At 45.6% G+C, this 8344-nt stretch overlaps 1 protein-coding gene across 1 annotated transcript in view; it reads left to right on the forward strand.

Moving 5' to 3' along the window:
• Positions 1-8344, forward strand: part of ZNF143 (zinc finger protein 143) — a 61434-nt gene that overhangs the window by 394 nt on the left and 52696 nt on the right. The window lies entirely within an intron of this gene.

Raw genomic sequence — 8344 nt, forward strand, 5'->3', positions numbered from 1 at the left:
TTTTTTTTTTTTTTTTTAAATTGTATTTATTTATTTTATTTTTTTAAAGGCAGTGACTCAACCAGGGTCACTGTCCTTATTTATCCCCCCTTCCCCGTAGAAAAGGGGAGGGGGTATAAGGTGTGTGCACGTGTGTAAGGCGCGTGCGTGTCGAGCCTGCTTCCTAGCTCTCCCTTAAGGCCCATTAGCAAGGTGCCTTGTGGAGCAGGCCCAGGTAACTTGCTGGGTGGGGCAGCCTCGCCCCCACCACCCCCTTTGCGTTCTCAGGCATCAGCCCCAGAGGTCAGAAGCATTCCCCAAGGACAGCGGGTGTCAAAATCTGACAGATTGCATGCCACCAATTTAAAACAATACAGCCTGAAGTATGACCGGCAGATTTTTGACATATAATGATAATAAATCTGTTAATGTGTACCACTGACAGGTTGTCTGTACCACTGGTGGTACGGGTACCACAGATTGCGAACCTAGGAAGTTTTAAAGGCCTGAAACCTGAATGTTATTTGCCCAGTAAGGGGGTGAGGTTGTAGTCACATTGGTCTAAAGACATAGATAGATGAGGTTCTTTGGGTAAATCAGATGTTTTTTTATTAGACCAACTGAAATAATTGGAAAAGTTCTTCTTTGTGAGCTTTCAGGTAGCTTGTATCCAAAAGCTTACAAGGAAGAATTTTTCCAGCTATTTTAGTTGGTCTAATAAAAGATAGTGGATTTACCCATTTGCCTGGTAAAAAGTCTTTCACCTTCCCACGGTGAAGCAGCCCAATGATGGAGTGCTACATAATGGTTGTTTTTTTGAGGGGCAGGGGGACACTGCTAGTATCTTTACAGATGAGATCTGCTGTCGTAGTTTGTTGCACCGTTTGCACCAATTGTTCTGATGGTTGCAAAAATCCTGTTTTTTTACATGAAAGAAAAAAATTGAGTGTATAAAAACTTATTCGGGCTTTCTTGACAAAGCCTGGGTGCAGTGGATACTGAAGCTTGTTTATATATAATTTTACTACAGTGATTAATTTTATGGGCTTCGCGGGATTGATTGTGTAGGGACACAGGTGAGTGCTCCTCAAACCTTAATAGATTTATCTGCTTCACACTTCCCAGAGGGGAGGTGGTTTCAGTGCTCCTATTTTACATCTGTAAAATGGGCAATTGATCACAAGAAGTTGAGATCAAAAGGGTTCATTAATACTGGGTACCCAAGCTGAGAGTCCAAAACCTAATTTTTTTAGGTTACTTAGTATTATACAGCACTTTATTTTTTGAAGGTACAGCTCCCACTCCAGTTGCAGTCAAGAAACCTCTGCTTTTTTTGCATGCCAGATGCCTGCAGCCCAGAAAATGGGAGAGAAAAATTGATGATTAGTTTGGTGTAAGTGATTCTGCCCAGTAGCTTAAGAACTCTGTGGTGGAGACGGGTGGAAGCCAGTTCTCATGGTACCTTTTGCCTGCCTGAACGATTCGATCTTCCTTGTTTTTTTGCCTGCCATCTCCTGGCTCACCCACCAGTCTCTACAGTAAATAAGGCATGGGGCTGACTTATCCATTCCCCCGCAACTACGCAGTGCTGTTTCACTCCCCAAACACCATCCACTTACCTGGCAATGGAAACACCATGCATCTGAGTTCATGAAGGCAGTTTTCCTTAAGCACTTCTGGGGATAACTGTTCTTCTGGCATGGTTTGGTACCTCCCAAGGTGTTGGGGCTTAAAGCCCACTTTATGGAAATGGGAGAATCCTCCATAGCTTGCTCCTGCAGTCATATGGCTGAGGGCAGGTGAAACTTGCGGGCATCTGAACCCCAAGCCTCTGGGCTTGGGCCTGCATGGAGGATGCCTGTCAAAAGACTTTGGAAATATCTGAAGCTCCTGGTGGGGGTGGAAGATGTTTGCCACTTATGGTTCTGGACTGACTCACGGTCTTGGACTTGATTTAGCTTGGAACACGAAACATTTCTTTTAAAAAAACCCAACCCACTTTCTGGATTGAATGAGACTGGTCCAGTGGAAAAAAAAAACCTGTGGCATCATGTTAGTAAGGCAGCATCATAATCCTTAAGGAGGACCTGTATTAGAGTTGCACTTGTAACCTTAGTTCGGTCATTTCCTAGCTCTTCTGGTGACTGACTTTGCAACCTCAGTGATGTTTTTTTAATGTAGTTGGTGCAATTGCTTAGGCTTTAACAGCAAAGTTAAATAAAAATGAATTCTGTTATCTACCATTGCATTAATAAACACATCGGTTGTTTAATTTCACTATGCAGACCTCTGCCACTTGAGCTGAGAAAGTAACCAACACCCATAGCAGGTTGTCATTCTCTGGTTTGGACCAGCCAAAGGGATGGTTTGCAAGTGGCGTTTCCACAGCTCTAGGACTCCAGCACCTTTCCAAACTCTGATAAGGACTGTTCATACCATTTTGCCTGATGCTAAGTATGAAACCCTCTGACCTATCCCTTCCAACTTTTCCTTATTCCAGTCTCCTTACTTCCCAGTCATAGTGTTTGCTCTTTAGAATTGTCATCCCAGTTTCACCGTTCTAAGACTCAGTCCCCCAACTGGCTGCTTGCCTGAGCTGGCCCCCAGTCTCCTAATACATTCAGTTTCTTCTCCCTCATTGCTTGGCTGCATATTCCAGTCTATTCAGTCTGCCTTGCTTCTCTCCAGCATGTTAGTTTCTTGTCACATCTGTTTCCTCCTTCCTTCTGGCCCCACATAGCAGTTTCCCCACACTCTTAGCTCCTCTTTGTATTCAGTTTCCCCCTTTCTTCTAATTCCAGGGGACTTGTTTCCTTTTCTACCTTTGTTCAGGATGTCCTCATTTCCCTACCTTGCTCCAACTTCTTGTTCCATTTCTTTTGCCTGGGACAGTTCTAGAGGTGCACTGATATATTAGTTGCATATTAGATTGCATATTAGATTGGCACCAATAAAAGGAAAAGTAATATTATTGGCTTTTTTTGGCCAGTGTAGCTGATAATATCACCGATAAATACAATATGCCTTCTGGCCAGAGTGCCTGGACACTACATGCATGGATGTAGCCGGATGCAGTCAGGCATTGTTGAGAGCAGTGTCCCGCAGGCAAGTCTGTGGAGGGGATGGGGCGGTGGGGGCGCAGATCAAAGTCCTCCACTGTGAGGGAGGGAGTGGGGCTGGGGGTGCTGTCCAGCCACAGCAGTGAATGGGACCCAGGGCAGGGAGCAGGATGGAGCCACAAGGCTCATCCAAGGAGTGTGAGGGGGGAGGTGGGTCTCTGCTGCTGCATGCATCCCCCAGAGAAGGCATGGAGGGGCATGTGCCCTTTCCCCCCTGCTTTGTGCACGGGGCAGATGTAGGCTGCTTGCTGCAAGGTCAGGGCTTTCTGCCCTGCTGCCTTTCCCTTGGGCATCCCATACCTGCCACATGTCTCCTGCCTGCCCAGCAGCAGCGTGGGTAGTGAGTTGTGCCTTCCGCTGCTGGGCAGGCAGGGGACGCATGGCCAGTGTGGGGCCCTCAAGGCAAATGCAGCGGGGTGAAGAGCCCTGAGCCCACAGTGGGCAGCCCACATCTGTCCTTGCCCCATTTGGCTCTGCTCCGGCTAAGTGTCCCTGTGCTTAAATATGGTGGTGCTTGAACTTTCAACAAGCTTTAGTTCAAGTGCTGCTGCTGCCATTTTTAAGCCTGGGACACTGATCCCCTGGATAAGCTACCCACAACTCTGTCCCGCTCCCCGCCCTGGATCTCATTCATCACCCTGGTTGAGCAGCACCCCCAGCCCTTGCCCCTGCCCCACTCCCTCCCTCACTGGGGGGGGGGGGCCTTGATCTGCCCCCACCCAGACTCCTTCCCTCCCCCATGCCCCTTCCCTTCCACAGACTTATATGCAAGGAGCTGCTCTCTGTGCTGCCCAGCGGCACTCCTATAAATCAGTTATCAAATCGGTACTGATCGATATGGCTGGTTAATGATTGGCTACCAGTATCAGGCAAGAAAATTTTTATTGGTGCACCGCTAGGAGGTTCTCAGTTCTCCAAGCCTCACCAATTCCATTTTCTTGTCTTTGCTACCTCATCCCATCAGATTTGTTTACTTGTTTCCCAATGTCCCCAAAATTGCATCCTCTGTTTCCATCTGGCTCCCAGTTTCAGCTAATTCTACTTTTCACTTCCTTGCTTATCAATACCAATCAACTTTCTTAGCCATTATCGCTCTCTGTGCCTTGACCCATCAACCCTAGTCTGTAGTTTTAGTCTTCCTGTCTAACAAGTCTCAGTTTCTTTCCTGGAACTCCCAGGACAGTTCCTTTGTCCAACCAGTCCCTGTATCTCTGCTTTGTGCCTCATCTATCAGTATATTTCCACTTTTTATATTAATTTGTTTTTGCAGCTTATCCTTCTGTGCCTGGTCTTTTGACTTTCTTCCCCTTGCCCCCTGTCCCCATCCCCTCACCTCACACGTCAGCCAGTAGTCTCCCGATAATACAACTTGAGACAAAGAGTCCAGCATATTTTCCCCTTTGCCTGTGATCAGTTTATAACTTCTTCTGCACTAGTAACAGGTGGGTTTCCTCTCCACCCTATTAGGTGCCGGTGAGGGTACTGTTAAGAGCACAGGGCAATGCTCATACTGTGTTTATTTCTAGTGCCTGATCCACGCAGTCCTGGGCTATGATGTTGGGAGGACTGTAAAATTCTATCAAGTTTCTGTTTAGCATGCATGAATTGATTGTGTGGCTTATAACTTGACCCAATTTAAGCAAATTTTTGCAGGGATACTAAAACAACCATGACATCAGGATAGTCCTGTTAAGCTTTTAAGTTCTTGGTAGGAGAGAAAGAGGAGATTAGGTCTTCCAGAAGAAAAGGTTGCTGCATGTTTTGTTTTGGTTTTTTTTGCTTTTTTAAATTGTCTAAACAAGCTACTGTTTTACTTGAATATAAGATGAGTTTTTTCCCCCAGTCAGCATGGGGGTGGGGAAATGCTCCTGGTCTTACATTTGCACCTTGTTAAATACATTGGCTATTACTAAACTGCTTCCAAAACTAGCATGTGCTCAGTAATTTAAATGAACTATGAAGTTGATTGAATGCAGCCAACACTGAGCATGACTTATAACACATTGCCCATATTGGGCAAACATACTGATTTCTTTCTTTCTTTTTCTTTCTTTCTTTCTTTTTTTTTTTTTTTTGCAAAAATATACATATGTTTGTTTATGTGTGTATATGTACATACATATGCACGACTATACCTCTACGAACCTGTCTTATGACAGTTATGGTTCACTCGACAGTCCAAAACACACCTTTACATTTACACTATTCTTATTCCTGTTACAGAACTGCACCACATGCCCACTTTCCCTATTACCATCACAGTTATCAAAAACAGTCACCCCCTCAGTGCCCTCCCCACACTTGTTTCCCCAGTGAAGATAGGTTACTGCAGCCCATCTGAATAAAATATGTGGTAGTGCCCATTGTGCTTAGACCTCAGCATCAATTCTTTCAAGTCATGGTAGGCTGCTACATTAAATATGTTTTAACTTCCTCTTCATTGCTACAGCTGAGCTGTGCCTTTCTCTCCCATTTCCAATTATTCTTGTTTCATCACCAGCCTTAAGTGCTTGGCAAACATCACAGAATGGGACCCCAAAGGGTTCACACAGAATCCCTCTGTTGGTCCCTCTCTCAGCCTGTTGCACATGATTAGTGTAGCCCTGCCCTCCATGAAGTAGAGCCAGGCCCGGTTTCCCTGCACAACAAGAACACGGATGCCATCGTAAGTGGGTGGCTAACTAGCACATGGATCCTTTGTGTGGGGGCGGAGCAGTACGTGGAGTACACGTATATTGAACAGTGTGGAGCTTATGGGGTCACCGTGGCTTGAAATGCTGTTGATTCTGCTGGGGCCAAGCCTAACGAACTATATGGTAAACTACGAGCCTTTTGCCTTTGGATTAATAGTATAGTATGCATAGTTTGTATTTTATACTTACCTGGCAGGAAAGATACTACCATGAGGTGGTTTTCAGCTCCAGTGTTTTTACTCACTGGGCTGGGGAGATATCATTCTTCTTGGCCTGGAATGACTTGGTGTACTTAGAGAGAGAAGATAGGTGGGTTTGCACTACAGGCAGGCTGACCCATGCAGGAGTCTAGAATTACCTTCAAATGCAAGGATCTCGGGTACACAATTTATGATGGTGAGGGATTGCTCTTAGGTTTTTCCTCTAGTTTGCTCCTTTGGCCTTTTGGCTAGGGGCAAGTGAGACTAGGAGGCATCTGAACTCCAAGGCCTCTGGTCTTGCACATAGGATGCCTCCCATGGATTTGGTTGTATCTGGAGCCCCAGGCTGAAGAGTTTGGGAGGTAGGAGTTTTGCCGGTGGTAACGCTACACAGACTTGAACGACTGAGCTCTTCTCAGTCAATAGAATTTGGAACTGATTTGGCCCGAGACACAAAGTTAAAAAAAATAAAAGTTTGTACTTCATAGGTGCTAACTTGGGTGCTTAAGCATCCAACGAAATAAATTACCTGTTGCTCAGGACTCACAAGCCATAGCCATTTTGTTTTTGCCGTTAACCCCCCCCCCAAAAAAAACCAAATGCACTTTACTGGAAGATGCAGATACTTCAACCCAGCTCTGCAGCATCTGTAAAGATTGGGTGCTTCAGAAGGGCTTTTTCATGCGTTTAGCTAAAGCTGATTCAATCGGCATTGAGATAAAGGCACCAAAAAAGCCCCGCTAAAGCACCTGATTTTTACAGATGGTGCAGAGCTGGGATGAAGTAACTGCATCTTGTGGGCATGTGTGGAGCTTGGTGCAGGAACCTGCGGAGTTTTAAGTGCGGGGGCGGGGGGGGTTGCCTGTTAGCACACACCAGCAAAAACCAAAGTCAGTGCCTATGTTGTACTTTATTTAAGTAGATGCCAAAATGCTGCTTAAAAGTATTTTTATGGAGTACTTGTGCTAAAAGTTGCAGCAGTTTCAAAAAAAAGGTAACATGCATCAATTCTGGATGAACTAAGTTTGTGGGTACTACATGCAAATTACTACAGCTCTGTTTATTTCCAAGGTAATTATTTTCAGATTTGTGTCTCACTTCCATGTGCTCAGGTGATAGCAGGGTCTGACAGGAAGGAGAATGGGAAGAAGAGGCTGCAGAGGGAAAAACTTGGGGTGGGGGAGCAGAGGATTTATTTTCAGATTTATTTTCCCTGTTGTGGTTAGTGGGGGGATAGGACAGGACAGGGATGGACACATTCAAGGCAAACCTCCAACAGTTAGATTCCATACCTGGAGAGTTATAACTAATTTATAAATTTTCCCTATATAAGGGTCTGGTTATTGGGGGATCATTTTATATTTGAGTAAATGTGGTAAATTGTGTCTGTTCTTCTGTCCAGCTAGTCTTGTATTAATTATCTTCAAGGAAAACAGGTCTTGGCCAAGAGTGAGAAAATAGCTTTCTATATTTAAAGTCTTTTAAACAAGTTTAAACTTGAAATGCAAACTTTTTAAAACGGTTTTTCTGAAAACTGCTAAGCTTTGTAATTCCTTTACCTTAAATGTGTTAGGTGATGTTAGCTATGATTTTCATTGCTTGCTTAGTCCAGTACTTACTGTGGGGTTAGTGCCCGAGTCCCCAAATTTAAAATATTTACAGTATACCCAAGCCCCTCTTTTTTGGGACTTCATGGCTATAAGAAAATTTCCAGGATTCAGCGTTTACTGTAAAATTGCATATAAAACCAGTGCCAGTTCACACCTTCCAGTGCCTTGAGCCCTGTATGTTTGGGGTGTTCTTTTAAAAACCAGAGGTGCACCAGTACATTGGTCCATATCGTATTGGCACCGATAAAAGGAAAATTGACATTATCAGCAATTGGCTTTTTTTTCTGATGTGGTCGATAATGTCACCAATAAATGCTGCGTGCATGCGTAGCCACAGCATGTATGTGGCTAGCCTGGTAGCTTGCAGAGCAGCATCTGGCTGGTAAGTCTGTTGGAGGGGGAAGGGGCAGGGGGAGGAAAGAGGTGTGGGGAGGGCAGATAGAGACCCCTCCAGCAAGGGAGGGAGTGGGGCAGGACGGGGTGCAGGACAGCCACAAGCGGCTCATCTGGTGGGGAGGTGGCTCCCGCTGCTGTATGCACCCCTGGGGGAGGCAAGGGGGCATGTGCCCCTGGGATCTGTGTGTGGTTCAAGGGCAGGCTGCCACTGGGCCTGGGGCAGTGCCAGGCTCTTCCCAGCGAGAGGGCCTGGGCTAGGGCTGCTCTTGTGACAGGCAGTGGTGCTGGGGAGAGGTTTGTGGGGGAGGGAGGAACTACAGCAAATTTTGGAGTGGCTGTACACTCCC

Source organism: Crocodylus porosus, unplaced genomic scaffold (assembly GCF_001723895.1).
Source record: "Crocodylus porosus isolate Cpor-Errol unplaced genomic scaffold, CroPor_comp1, whole genome shotgun sequence".
Classification (NCBI taxonomy): domain Eukaryota; kingdom Metazoa; phylum Chordata; order Crocodylia; family Crocodylidae; genus Crocodylus; species Crocodylus porosus.